The 14,644-nt window shown below is 43.0% G+C and overlaps 1 long non-coding RNA gene across 2 annotated transcripts in view; it reads right to left on the bottom strand.

The window, feature by feature from the left end:
* Window positions 1–14,644, bottom strand: part of LOC132886620 (uncharacterized) — a 38,303-nt gene that overhangs the window by 8,722 nt on the left and 14,937 nt on the right. The window contains exons 1-5 of one of the 2 annotated variants that reach the window (XR_009654714.1): window positions 10,018–10,112; window positions 5,557–5,632; window positions 2,746–3,783; window positions 1,763–1,868; window positions 180–1,644 (exon numbers count right to left, since the gene is read on the bottom strand). This is a non-coding gene — a long non-coding RNA (uncharacterized LOC132886620). Of the gene's footprint in view, window positions 1–179; window positions 1,645–1,762; window positions 1,869–2,745; window positions 3,784–5,556; window positions 5,633–10,017; window positions 10,113–14,644 lie in introns of those variants that run through there. The other variant, XR_009654715.1, reaches the window with a different exon arrangement.

A 14,644-nucleotide genomic window follows, 5' to 3' on the forward strand; every position in this document is an offset into this window, starting at 1 on the left:
AGTTTCAGCGAGACTAGTTGGTTAGGCTAATTCAAGTGCTTCCTTCCGTAAGCTAAGTTTGCCTGGCTACACAGATGCAAATGGACAATTTTAAAGAGTAGTAGATGAAGACTAAACATATAATGTGCTTTTGCAACTTGTGTGTTTATGACTTATTACGGCAAAAGCAGCGCATTTACCTTGAAGTGGGATCTGCTTCTGCCCGAGTGCCCGTATGGCCGCCTTGAAACAGTTCACAGCGTTTAGCTACGCGTGTTGATTGGCTGTATCCCTTGTGCCGCTTCTGCCCGAGTGCACGTACGGCCGCCTTGAAACAGTTCACAGCGTTTAGCTACATCTCGTGCCAAACAAATCAGATGTTGTGGTGGGCAGGACCGTGTTCTTGAACTCAGAGAGGCGAGTGCAGGAAAGGACGTGCAGTGACAGTCGCGTGAGGAACGAAATGGCTGCAAAAAGGCATGTTATCGGCATATCGGTGGAAATTATGGCCGATACCGATAACCCTAAAAATGCAGAATATCGGCCCGATATATCGGCCAGGCCGATTATCGGTCGACCCCTAAATTAAAGTCCCAAGAAAGTCAACAAAGTCAGCAAAAATAATCCAGACAACAACGAGGTAGACAAAGTGCTAATATGAAAAATAGTTCAGACAACAACCATAGTGCAAAAAACAAGAAAAAAATGACAAAACGTGAGTACAAAAAACCATGGCGAAGACTAGGCAAAACAGAGAGCAAAAATCACAAAGCAAAAAATGGCACAATGACAACATGAGAAACAGACAAGACATTCTGGCAAAGTCCCCTTCTGAGAACGGCCTATTTATACACAGCAGGCAGACCAGGAAGTGAATGCCGGCAAGATGGAAGTCCTGTCCCGGATCCTGATTGCGCTGAACTGGGAGATAGTAAATCTCCGGAGTGGAACTCTGGGGCAGATCATGACAATTTCTGGGTTATTTTACTCATTTACAAACAAGTTTGTGTCAAAGGCAGGCAACAGATGGATGTAAAAGAAGGGAGTTTAAGGCAGCACACTGGCAGACAAATCCAAACATTAGACAAAAGGCAGATTCAAACCAGCCAATGGTCAGATAAGGCACAAACAGGCAATGAGAGGCAATATCAAAAAGGCAAAGTACAAAACCAGAAAAGCAGCACAATAATCAAAAGGTTTGGTAAAATCAGCCATTTACTTCGTAGTGGCTCGGTGCAGTGTGCTGTGGTGATTGAGTCCAGGTGTGTGCAATCAGGGGGTGTGAGCAGTGAAGCAGAGGATCAGAATCAGAAAAAGCCTTATTGCCAAGTAATTGTTGAAACTACACGGAATTTAGTTTGGAGTTAAGGTGTTAAATAAATAAACACTAAATAAAGACAGCCTATTCTATTAAAGGAGCTACATAAATGGTCTATTCTAAGATATTAATAAATAAGTAATAAATAAACAAAAATGGTGTTGTCATCCATGGCAGCGATGTTTCAAGGCTGCTGTGAATGCTGGGAAGTGGAGTCTTGATTGCAAGCAGGTACAGACGTGACAGTTCAGCAAATGCTGTTTGACTCCAGTTCTGCCATAGAAACAACGTGGTCCTGCTCTGCTGATTTGTAGTCACATCTAGATTCACGTCAATTTTGAAGCTATCTGCACACAGAATATGGCACACTAACAGATGTTAGAATGTCAATTTTACTAATTTCTATTAGAGAGAATAGTTAACTGAGCATTTAAAGAATAAGTGAGGGCTATGTGAGGAACTTACCCTCAAAGCCTTTTCCTCTTCCAATATCCACAACCTATACATAAAAGAGCAACAGCACAAAGAATGCTCGCAGCAATAACACCAATCCGAATGTTACTGTGTGGATCTGGAAAAAGTGAACAAACAGGTTATAGAAAAAACAGGTTAATACAGTTCCCTATCCAATGTCAGGAATACAGGCGATAGATGGATGTAAAAGCAGCAGAGAGTTTAATAAGACAAATCCAATATCCAATCAAAATCCAATATGCAAAAGTAGAGTTAAAAAAAAAGAGGCAGTGGTCAGACAAGATGACAAGATGAAAACAGATTATCAGAAGCACAGACAAAGAGTGCTGTAAAAAAATTATATATATATATATATATATATATATATATATATATATATATATATATATATATACACTAGTTATATAATCTCCCCGGGCACTGTAGCACATGTGCTCACTGCTCACTTGTGTGTGTGTGTGTGTGTGTGTGTGTGTGTGTGTGTTCGTTCAGTGCTTTAGATGGGTGAAAGCAGAGCCTAATTTATCTAAGGGGATTAATAAATTTAAAAAAAAAAATCACCAGCTGCCAGCAATTATTGACAGGGCTGCTATATCTGGGATTTAGATATCTTATGCATGTAAGCTTAGCCAAGTGATTTGTACATTCCTACAAATGCTTCTGGTAAAATTGGTGTCCCTACTTCCTTTACACCTTCATCTGATGAGCACTCTTGGAACGCTGCCAATCAAATTAGTGGACTGGAACTAACTGTTGTACAAACATCTGTATCTAATAAATCACAAGGCTGCACAAATGAAAAGAAAATGTCATTTAAACATGAACCTAGGTGAATAATACGCACTCACAATGAGTGTTAAAACAGGATCATGCATATCTCTCTTTCATGACTATCTAATTATCATCAGGGAGAGCAAATTTTTTTCTTAAAACTGACTTTCACATTGCCAAAGCTATAAAACAAAGATACTCACCTTGAATAGGTGCTACAGTTGGTGAACAGTTACCTGGAAGGTAGAAAAATGATTCTATAACCATGACTCTGATTGATAGACTCTGATTGATTGATTGATTGATTGATTGATTGATTGATTGATTAGATAGATAGATAGATAGATAGATAGATAGATAGATAGATAGATAGATAGATAGATAGATAGACCGACCCACCCAAGAGGAAATTCAGATATCCAGCAGCTCATTTAAAAAATAATATTTTTTTACCAGTCATAACCATTAAAAGACTAAAATAAATAGAACAATTACATAACAATAAAAATAAGGATGTACATTAATGTGATACACTTCGCAATTAACATCCATTGAGGTTGCACCTGATTTAGGGGCTAAATATATAAAATTAGAATCTTCATGATCTTTAGTCACCTTCACCTGCTACAGCACGGCTTGCAAGTGTAAAGAGCAGTAAAGTTGGATGGCCAAAGAGAAACACACTTGTATGCTAGCTTTTATCTTTCTGATATATTTTTAAAGCATTTGTCTGGGTGATACTGTGTAGTAAATAACTCCTTTGTCTTAAAGATATCTGAATGTTTTAACACGTAAGCAGCTGATGGATTTCTGTGGAAATGAAAACAGAGACAGATAAACACATCCAGTCATTAAATAACAGGAAAATACACACCTTGTTAACTTGTCATTGTTGTTTTCTATCATGTTATTACAAAGGACTTCATCTAAAAGACATAAGCTCTTCTACTTTTACTTTAGTGACTTATAAGTAAGGACTAAACACAAGTTGTGCTGTGAGTGGAAACACTGTTAGTGGTTTGATGTGTCTCAACCTCAGTGTTGACTTTTTTCTGTGTGCTGTGTGGATGTCAGAACCTACACTATCTAAAATATGATGATTATAAAACTTTATTACTCACCCCAGGATCAGCACTCCAGTACGTTACATTTTCATAGCATTTCTTAAAGATGGCATACCGAAGCCCTCGGCTCTCAATGGTGGTGGTGTTGAAGCTCGTTTCGTTTGTCTGGACAACATTCTAAAAATATGCAGATATGCATACAGTATTAAAAATGTATTAAAAATATAAAATCCAAAATGTATTCATTACCTCACTGCCTTGTAGTTGTTTGTGTAGTTTAGTTGTGTATGTACTTAATAATTTCAGTAATTTCCTAAATGTGTGGTACAGGGATTATATACTAATGTGAATTCAGATGTGTTGAGACATCAGCTAAACTGGAGCAGCTGAAGTGCAGTAGCATTTAATTTCTTTCCTGAGAAAGTCAAAACATATTTACAACTTATTTTATTTCTTATTACTAAGCCCTTGCAGTGGAATTACTTATAGAAATAGCATGACATAATTCATGTAAAATCACACAAGTTGGTGTGGTCAGCATCAAACAGAAAGCTGTCCCCAAAGATATTGAAATAGGAAAAATGACAGATGCTTTAGTCAGTTTTATTCATCATGTTATAAAATGCTTATGAGAAATATATTACACATGATGTATGATAATTGGATATTACACAGTGGCATTATGAAGTTTATCTTTGAGTGGTGAACATATTCACGAGTGAGCGGAGTGAATGAGTGAAATATTTTTCAACAGGAGATGTCTGTGTACCACCACAGGGAACCCAATCATTAGTGCAAGGCAATGTATCTCAAACACTTGGCCACCGGACAATGAAATTTGTATCTTTATTTCCATAAGATAGATGGGTTTTATCCAGTGCTTATTTTTAATTTGCTTTTTAAAAAATAATGTGGGATTATTTATGAACACATTTTACAGAATATATTCATGACCGTTTCATATAAATCTTGTTAAAACAGTTTGAGTATAAATAAGCAGGTGATTATAGGAAATCGTACGCGCTGATTGGTTGAGAGATTCAGACTATTTCTCAGTAATTACCACAAGTGACTTGGCAGATTGGCTGCCAATCGCTTCGTCACCGTAAGTGAGGAAGAATTACAAATTATGAAAGAAAATGCTGTTCCTAAAAGCACTAAAGATGCTACAAAGTTTGGTGTAAAACTATTCAAAAATAAGGTGGAATTGTGATTTCCATCCATCCATTATCCGTTACCGCTTATCCTGTGCAGGGTCGCAGGCAAGCTGGAGCCTATCCCAGATGACTATGGGTGAGAGGCGGGGTACACCCTGGACAAGTCGCCAGATCATCACAGGGCTGACACACACAGACAAACAACCATTCACACTCACAGTCACACCTACGGTCAATTTATAGCCACCAATTAGCCTAACCTGCATGTCTTTGGACTATGGGGGAAACCAGAGCACACCCACGCAGACACGGGGAGAACATGCAAACTCCACACAGAAAGGTCCCTGTCACCCATTGGGCTCGAACCCAAAACCTTCTTCCTGTGAGGCAACAGTGCTAACCACTATAACCACTACACCACCATGCCACCCTTTTTGATAATGCATCAGAAATAAAAGTAACTCAAAGAGACTACCATAATTTCGTTCTTGTTACTACAACGGAAGTCTATCTTTAAAATGACTTGTGCAAAGCGGCACATCATGACTGACCTGAACCTAATCAGAGATGAAAGAAGAAAGATAAACAAATATTCAGCCACTACCCCTTCCCAAGACTCAACTATTCACAAAATAATCTGATTTAGCTAAACTAACAACATATGAACAGAACATATGTTCTGAACCAAAAAATGGAGTTATAATGGACAACAGTTGATGTATATACATTAATCTGCCAGGTGTCGTTCTGAGACACAGGGACAGTTTCATCAAGATTAAAAATGTGACTGTACCATTCAGATCCTGATGGCCAGAGCAGCCACTTCCTCCCCCACATAGAAGAAACAGTACCAATATGCTGATGACTGTCTGAAAAATAAACAGTTATAACTTTATTATAACCAAAGACAAAACATACTCTGTGTTTGTCAGTTTTACTCAACTCACTGAAAAATTGAACCATGGGACAAACAAACAAACAAACAAACAAACAAACAAACAAACAAACAAACAAACAAACAAACAAAAACAAACTGCATCAAGTTTTGCAGGTATTTAAAAAAATCCTGGCTAAAATCCTTTTATATGTTGTGAAAGATCAGTTGAATAAAACATCAAACAAAAATCGTATCTATGACATGCTGATACATTTTCTGAGGTTTCTTTTTTTTTGCATCTGCTCCAGTCTTTTCTGTTTTCTTTTCTTCTACCCCCCCCCAACACACACACACACACACACACACACATACACACACACACTGATTAGCTGACTACACCACCCCTTGGGTTATTCTCAGGTGGGGTTTACATTAGACCGTATCAGCGGATCATCAGATTAACGTTTTTAAAACGATTAGCGTGCACACAGCAACACCAATACACGATTCGCGTGCACACAGCAACACCAATACACGGATACGCTCGGCTCCGCAGGCATCCTGCGCTCCAAATCACTCTGCCCTGAACAGCGAGTGCCCTCTGGAGGGTGCGCACTCCGGCCCTGCGCAGCTCACAGAGCGCGCGAGTATAGTGCACAAGCAGTGATTCGGGACTGAGCCGCTGTGTGTGTGATCCCAGCGCATATCACTTACCACTTGCAAGTGGAAGGATGGCAAGCCTAAAGACAATCATAACTACACAATGGGCAGTATTTGCATCAGTATTTGCAGTATTTTCATACTTTTATACTCTTTAATGAAAGGTGATACAAGGCGGAAGTCCGCGCCGTTTTTCAGCAGTCGTGTCACATGACCAACGCCAGCGAATCAGGAAGGTGGATGTCACAGTGACGTTGTCCAATGACGACGCCAGCTAGAGCTCAGCACAGCGTATCCGCGTATTCTCAATGTTTACACAGCACCGGAGCTGACACGATCTGGATTGAATACGTGGACCCTGGCAGATTCCCGTTTCCCGGCGTTTCCAGGCGGTTTAATGTAAACGGACAGTGCATCCGCGAAGAAAACGAGACAGATACGGTCTAATGTAAACTTGGCCTCAGAGCAAAGGAGAACTCTTTCTTCCAGAGAGAGAGAGAGAACATAATAAATAAAACACACACTTTATTCAATACTCCTTAAAGTATCAACTCAGTTTGGTTGGTCAATAAAAGGAGGATAAAAGAGACCAGCTATCTGGCAAACTGAGTCACAGGAGTTAGTTGGAGCACCGATTCACGTGTTAGGACAACAACCCAGGCACGCTTTACAGAGTAATGAATAAATACACAAATAAATACTACAATCCTTCAGGCAATCAAAGTCCCTCCCAGGCAGTCTCCTGTTCTAGTACTAACCAGGCGGTTAGTTCGAGTAATCTCAAAGGAATGTATAATATAAATAAATGAAACATTCCTTTGAGATAATGGAAAGTAACCACACTGTAAAAAAAACAAACAAACATAAGACATGTCTAAGGTATTTACATGAAACACCAGGATATTTAAATAATATTTCAGTGTCTTCTAAGAAGACATGGGTGTATATGGAGGATGCAAGAAAACACTCGTGTCTATTATACAGACACCGGTATCTAACAGTAGACACAAGACATGTCTTCCAGGCATGACTAAATACCCTATAGACATGTCTTCTAAATATTTTTAAATACCCAAGACATGTCTTCTAAGTATTAGGAGGATTTAAATAAGCCCTTTTTTATTCACAGTGCAGGTGCATTGGTTACAGTGAGAATCTGTATCGTTGTGCCTCATCAGCTGGCAGTAGGTCTGATGATCTAATCTCTGTGGAGAGACGGACCCTCTGACACCAAGTTCAACTCATTGTTTCGTCGTGCACAGTCTCATTACTCATTCAAATGCACTGCACCGCCCACTTTCCCTCTCGTAAACACACACACACACACACACACACACACACACACACACACTAATCAGCTCTCAAACTCCCTTGACTCAGCCAGCACCTCGGCAGGGCAGATACTTTCTAACCAGAGGCTCACAATTCCATTATACTCATTTCCGCATGCACATTACAGCTAACAGCCTGGAGGGAAACTAAACACTTAAAACTGAGAGTAGCATCTCAAATAAAATATAAAAACAGTCATGATAGCTGTAGAAGAGAAACATCAGCTATGTCAGTCCAAAAATGCACAAGGAAAAGATATCCTAAAGCCTTTACATTTTCCAGGTGTCATGCAGAGGGAACTCAATAAAGTTCACCCCTTTTTCATTTCCTGATGGTCTCAGCATGACAATTCTCTCTCTCTCTCTCTCTCTCTCTCTCTCTCTCTCTCCAGTGCTCCATAAGTTCATCAATGATAAATACTCCACCATTTAAAACCAATTCCGCCCCAAAATCCCCACAAGAAAGGACAAACCCATCGCAGATAGTTTGTGTATAGATTCATGTATTATAGCGGAGCCCCATAGGCACAGAGTGAGGATACATAAAGAAATAGGGTGACCACCTGCTCATAAGCCCAAGGGGGGACAAGGGGTATGTTTTTGAGGGACAATGTGGGACGCCGCCCCCACTGCGCCGCGCCAGCTGCTGGAAGACTCACAGATAGTGGTTTACCCATTTCTAGCACATACTACCTTACATGGTATATCAATAATACCCTAATCTGCTGTTATTGGTGATGTATGGTCATGAACAGGCCACCAAATGTGTTTTTTTTTAAATAAACATTCATAATATTTTGACCATTCAATGACTTGACAGACACACTTCCACTTATGATTTACTGAAGCTACTCAATTTTATTTATTTTCCATTACAATTTATTCACTTTAAATCAATCATAATATAATATTGAATCTGAGGCTTTGCAGTGCATCAGTACAGCAGGAATAGTGACAAGTCTCCATTTAGTTTTCAGTGGATTAACAGGAATTGTAGTGGCTCAGCACCACAGAAACAGTAGAAAAAAAGTCTCTTAACTCACAACCACAGCTTTGTGCCACAATCTCCTGCCCGATATGATATTGCGTGTTGGACAGTGTGATACACACTCGTCACCTCTGCCGCAGTTACTTTGTCAGCTAGAGAGTCGTTTTTAGGTCGGAGGAAAGCATCCATAGATTTAGACGTTTCTTTCTGTTGCACGAGAAAGAAGATGTTTTGCAAAGGTCACAAAAAGCCCTCTCGGTATCCCCCTCAACCCCTTTCAGCCACAAATATTAATTTTCCCACTCTTTCCTGTACATACACCTTCTCTTTTTAACTGGAGGTGGCGGTGCCTCACCTGCCATCTCTCCGGTACCTTTCTCCATTTTTTAATATGAAAGCAATGCATGCGCTGCACCTGCGTCCCTCGTCACTGTCTGTGCACGTGAATGCGGTGTCATGGCAACAACAAAAAGTTGACAACAACCAGTCAGTTGTGAGGGCTGTGTGTGTGTGTTTTTGTTCTACAGTCTATAGTGGCGACGGTGGTGTGCTGAAATGTCAAGTACTCGTAATATTCGTTTGGCTGCCTGGGTGGCCCGGGGAGAGCGACAGCCCCCTCAGCAAGCATCGATTATGCGGGACACGTTCTGAATTTGCGGGACGCATAAATTCGGCTTCAAATGCTGTACGCGCACGCGCTATGCGGGACAGGTGGTCACCCTATAAAGAAAACCATCGAGTTGTTTTCTGATGGACTCGGTCCTGTGCCTGCCACCACAGGAAACCCAACAACTAGTGAAGTGTGAAGTCATGCCTGATTACTCATTCTCATCTCATTATCTCTAGCCGCTTTATCCTTCTACAGGGTCGCAGGCAAGCTGGAGCCTATCCCAGCTGACTACGGGCGAAAGGCGGGGTACACCCTGGACAAGTCGCCAGGTCATCACAGGGCTGACACATAGACACAGACAACCATTCACACTCACATTCACACCTACGGTCAATTTAGAGTCACCAGTTAACCTAACCTGCATGTCTTTGGACTGTGGGGGAAACCGGAGCACCCGGAGGAAACCCACGCGGACACGGGGAGAACATGCAAACTCCACACAGAAAGGCCCTCGCCGGCCCCGGGGCTCGAACCCAGGACCTTCTTGCTGTGAGGCGACAGCGCTAACCACTACACCACCGTGCCGCCCATGCCTGATTACTTATTTATTTATTTATTTATTTAGGCGATTCTCGATATAAAACAAAAGCGCTGGCTATTATATAAGAAGATTCTACAACCCAGAAACAGATGGGAGCTCCGCTTTTCGGCAGGGCTTAAATCTATATATTTTATAAAACACGGTTTGAGGTTTAGAACAGGAAAGTAACGTTTTTACAGACACTTACAGAACATCCACCAGGCGCACTGAGAGAACTCTGGCATCCTGTGCTGTCTCTCACTCCGGGATTCGAGCGGAAAATCAACTCCAACAGGCGGCGAGGATACCGTCCGAATGAATGAGCAGGCTCGCGCATACTCCTGCCATCGCGTTCACACGGACTGACTGACTGACTGACATGCGCTTCCGACCAATCACGAAACACCAGTATTTCCAACGGCCAATCACTTACCGCTCTTTGTGTGTTTAAGTTAAACACAAATAAAGGGGAAAAAAAGCGAGTAATAGTATAATATATAATATTTTGTTAATGCCTAAAAGTTTAGTTTGTGGTGCTGTGAATAAAGACGACTTATTTCTATAAGAAATAAACTTTCAGGAATAAATGATAATCTGTTCTTTTCTATTCTGATAAAACTCTATTCTATTCTTCATGTACACTAATTCGTAATTTGGTAGATCAATGAAAATTATCAATAAATGAATCTAGCGAAGACTACACGTAGATTTCTGAGCGTGTTTTAACTGCTTTCCCCTGAAAACAAATAGCAACACCGTGAACTGGTTGTTTTAAACTCTTTTTGGATATGTTTACAAAGAAAAGGAAAAAAAAAGAGTTGTTCCAGTTTCCTTCATATCTATTTCATGGCTTTAACACTGCTTCTTTTTGTCTGCATTCATGATAAAAGTTTGTAAATGCGTAATAAGGTATTTTTTGCAGGTGTCATGGAAAATTTAAGTTATTTTACAAATAATTTGACTATAAGATGGTATTTTCTATTCTGGTATAAGCCTATTTAATTTTATTCTTTTCTATTTTACATGCCTTCATGAAAACATCCTTCATTATACACACTAAATATAACACAATACACAACACTACAGTATACACGTTACATCAAACACACCCTGCACCTGCTGCGCCTTCAGTAGAGTGACACAATTATTTCATTTATAGCTGTAGAGTCATTTATAGAGTCATTTACAGGTAATATTATAACGCCTTTGGGTGTGTCCTGTCATAAATATTAGAAACATTTCTAAATCATCACGTCATATACTTTAGAACAAGCAGTGAAGCAGGACAATTTAGGCTACATGTCTGATAATGATATAATTGTAATTTCACAGTAACAATCCGGAGATTGCTATAGCACAGCTACAGCAAATAATACACATCCTTCATTTAGAACTTTATGAACTTGAATTAATACTGTGACGTGCTAATCAACAATTATCTTTTGTTGGAATTACTTGGAGACACCGAAGTGTCATTTCACCAAAATGCACCAACACAAACATCACGTGGAGGCAGCGTGAGTATTTTTTATTAGGAAATTTCTTCCAGTAAAGTTAATTGTATTGAAAATACAAATACAGTGGTGCTTGAAAGTTTGTGAACCCTTTAGCATTTTCGATATTTCTGCATAAATATGAGCTAAAACAACATCGAATTTTCACACAAGTCCTAAAAGTAGATAAAGAGAACCCAGTTAAACTAATGAGACAAAAATATTAGACTCGGTCATTTATTTATTGAGGAAAATGATCCAATATTACATATCTGTGAGTGGCAAAAGTATGTAACCTCCAGGATTAGCAGTTAATTTGAAGGTGAAATTAGAGTCAGGTGTTTTCAATCAATAGGATTGAATCAACAGGGATCTATCAAAGTCTGATCTTCACAACACATGTGTGGCAGCGGGGGCGTGGTCAAGCGTCGGTCTGTGACCGGAGGGCGGAGTCAGGGAAGGTAAGTGGCAGAATCACTGCACCTGATGTCAATTAACCTGTGTTTGTATGTCTTCCCCAGTGACCGCGCCCTATATACGGGGGGAGAGAGCGGAGGAAGGGAGCTCTCTTCCCAACCAGACGACTGATGTGTGTGTGCGTCTGAGTGTCTGGGAGAGTATGCACGCTGAAAAGTGATACAATAAAGAGTTTTGAAAACTCAGTTCTGGCCTGGCGTACTTCTGTGCTCCACCCACCCGCGCAAAGTGTTACAGTGGTGCTGAAACCCGGGATCCGGAGCACAGAGGAGAACAGCCCCATGGAATCCTCCCCCTTCGCAGACCTGATCCACGCCCTCGCCATGGCCCAACAGAGCCAGCACCAGGCACTGGTCGCCCTCCGAAAGGAGCAAGAGCAACTGTTCAAGGCCCTGGTGCTGGCGCAACAGGAAGCTCGTCAGGCGTTCTGACACCTCCTTGCGTCGGCGGGGTCCACTACCTCCACCGTGGCGGGCCCTCCCCACCTCACCCTAACGAAGATGGGCCCACATGACGACCCCGAGGCCTTCCTCGCACTATTCAAACAAGCAGCAGAGGCCTGGGGCTGGCCAGTGGAACAGCGCGTGGTGCGCCTCCTCCCCCTGCTAACGGTCGAGGCGCAGCTGGCTGCACTACAGCTCCCCGCAGACAGCTGGCTGGTCTACGCAGACCTGCGCCGGGCCGTCCTCCAGCGTGTGGGGTGCACCTCCGAACAACAATGCCAGCGCTTCAGCACTCTACGCCTAGAGGAGTTCGGCCGGCCGTTCGTGTTTGGCCAGCAACTCCGGGACACCTGCCGGTGGTGGCTGAGGGCTGACAACCGCAACGCCGAGGGAATCGTCAATCTCGTGGCACTGGAGCAGTTCATCGTCCGACTTCCCGAAAGGACCGTGGAGTGGGTCCAGTGCCATCGCCCGGCGTCGCTGGATCAGGCCTTCGAGTTGGTGAAGGATCATTTGGCGGCTGTTCCCATGGCAGGACCACAGATCTCCTCTTCTCCTCTCTCCTCTCTCTCTCTCGCCCTCCCCTTCTGTGTCTCATCCTCGCCCCATTCCCCCACCGCGGAGGCGGGGGCCGGCTCCACCCCAGCCGGCCTGCCGCACCCACGGTGCCCTCCCGTTTCCTGCTTCCGAGTCTGTCTCTCTCCCCCCTCAGGTGAGTAAGTCCTAGAGTGCCGGTGCAGAGAGAAAGCCCGGGCCAGTTTGCTGGTGCTGCGGGGAGCCGGGGCACCTCCAGCAGCAGTGCTCAGCAATGGAGGTGGGCATGGTGGTCCGGATCCCCGACACGGCAGGAACTGCCCTCGATCAGGCCGGAGCATATCGCATACTGGTGAGTGTCCAAGGGGATACATATCAGGCTTTGGTGGACTCTGGCTGTCATCAGACCTCCATCCACCTGGTGCAAGATGAGGCATTGGGGGGGAGCACAATTGGTGAAGGTGTTGTGTGTGCACGGGGATGTTCACAACTACCCTTTAGTGTCGGTCCACATTCTTTTTTGAGGGGAAAAATTGAGTGTAAAAGCGGTGGTTAATCCTCGCCTTACCCACTCGATAATTTTGGGGACTGATTGGCCGGGATTTCGGGAATTAATGACTCATTTAGTGAAGAGTGGGTCCTGCCGTAGTTCAGCAGGGGAAGGTCCCGGTGTGGCGTTGGCGGGAGCAGATGTCACAGAGCCGTCTACATCATCACCGCATCAGAGTGAGGAGCCGCAGGCTCCTCCTCCTTCTCTTGGGGAATCCCTCGCGGATTTCCCATTAGAACAGTCATGAGATGAGACTCTGCAGCATGCGTTTGACCAAGTGAGAGTAATCGATGGTCAAACGCTCCAGCCAAACGCCACCCTGTCCTTCCCCTGTTTCTCCATTATGAGGGATAGATTATACCAAGTGACGCAGGACACTCAGACTAAGGAAACGATCTCACAACTTTTGATTCCAAAGAGCCGCCAGGAATTTCTATTCCAGGTGGCTCACTTTAATCCCATGGCTGGACACTTGGGGCAGGATAAGACACTAACCAGAATAATGGCCCGGTTCTATTGGCCAGGGATTTGCGGCGATGTCCATAGGTGGTGTATGGCATGCCGCGATTGCCAGTTAGTAAATCCAGCGGCCATTCCAAAAGCACCTTTGCACCCTCTGCCATTAATCGAGACCGTGTTCGAAAGAATTGGGATGGATCTCATCGGGCCATTAGATCGGTCAACATGAGGGTATTGCTTTATTTTAGTTCTGGTGGACTATGCAACGCGATACCCGGAAGCAGTGCCCCTTTGCAATATCTCAGCATGTAGTATTGCGGAAGCGCTCTTCCACGTCATCTCCCGAGTCGGAATCCCCAAAGAGATTCTGACTGATCAAGGCACTTCGTTTATGTCATGCACACTGCGCGAACTGTATGTGTTACTGGGAATTAAGCCGATCCGCACCATCGTTTATCACCCACAAATGGACGGTTTAGTCGAATGGTTCAATCACACACTCAAGAATATAATTAAAAAGTTTGTTCGCGAGGACACACGCAATTGGGATAAATGGCTCAAACCCCCATTATTCACAGTGCAAGAGGTCCCACAAGCCTCCACGGGGTTCTCCCCATTCAAATTATTATATGAGCATAAGCCACGCGGCATCCTAGATGTACTGCGGGAAAATTGGGAGGAGGGACCTTCAACAAGCAAAAATGAAATTCAATACGTTATTGACCTGCACGCAAAACTCCACACACTCACACACCTAACCCAGGAGAATTTGCAGCAGGCCCAAGAACGGCAAACCCGCCTGTACGACAGGGGTACGTGCCTTAGGGAGTTCGCACCGGGAGATAAAGTACTCGTACTGTTGCCCACGTCGAGCTCCAA

Source organism: Neoarius graeffei, chromosome 5 (genome assembly GCF_027579695.1).
Source record: "Neoarius graeffei isolate fNeoGra1 chromosome 5, fNeoGra1.pri, whole genome shotgun sequence".
NCBI lineage: Eukaryota > Metazoa > Chordata > Actinopteri > Siluriformes > Ariidae > Neoarius > Neoarius graeffei.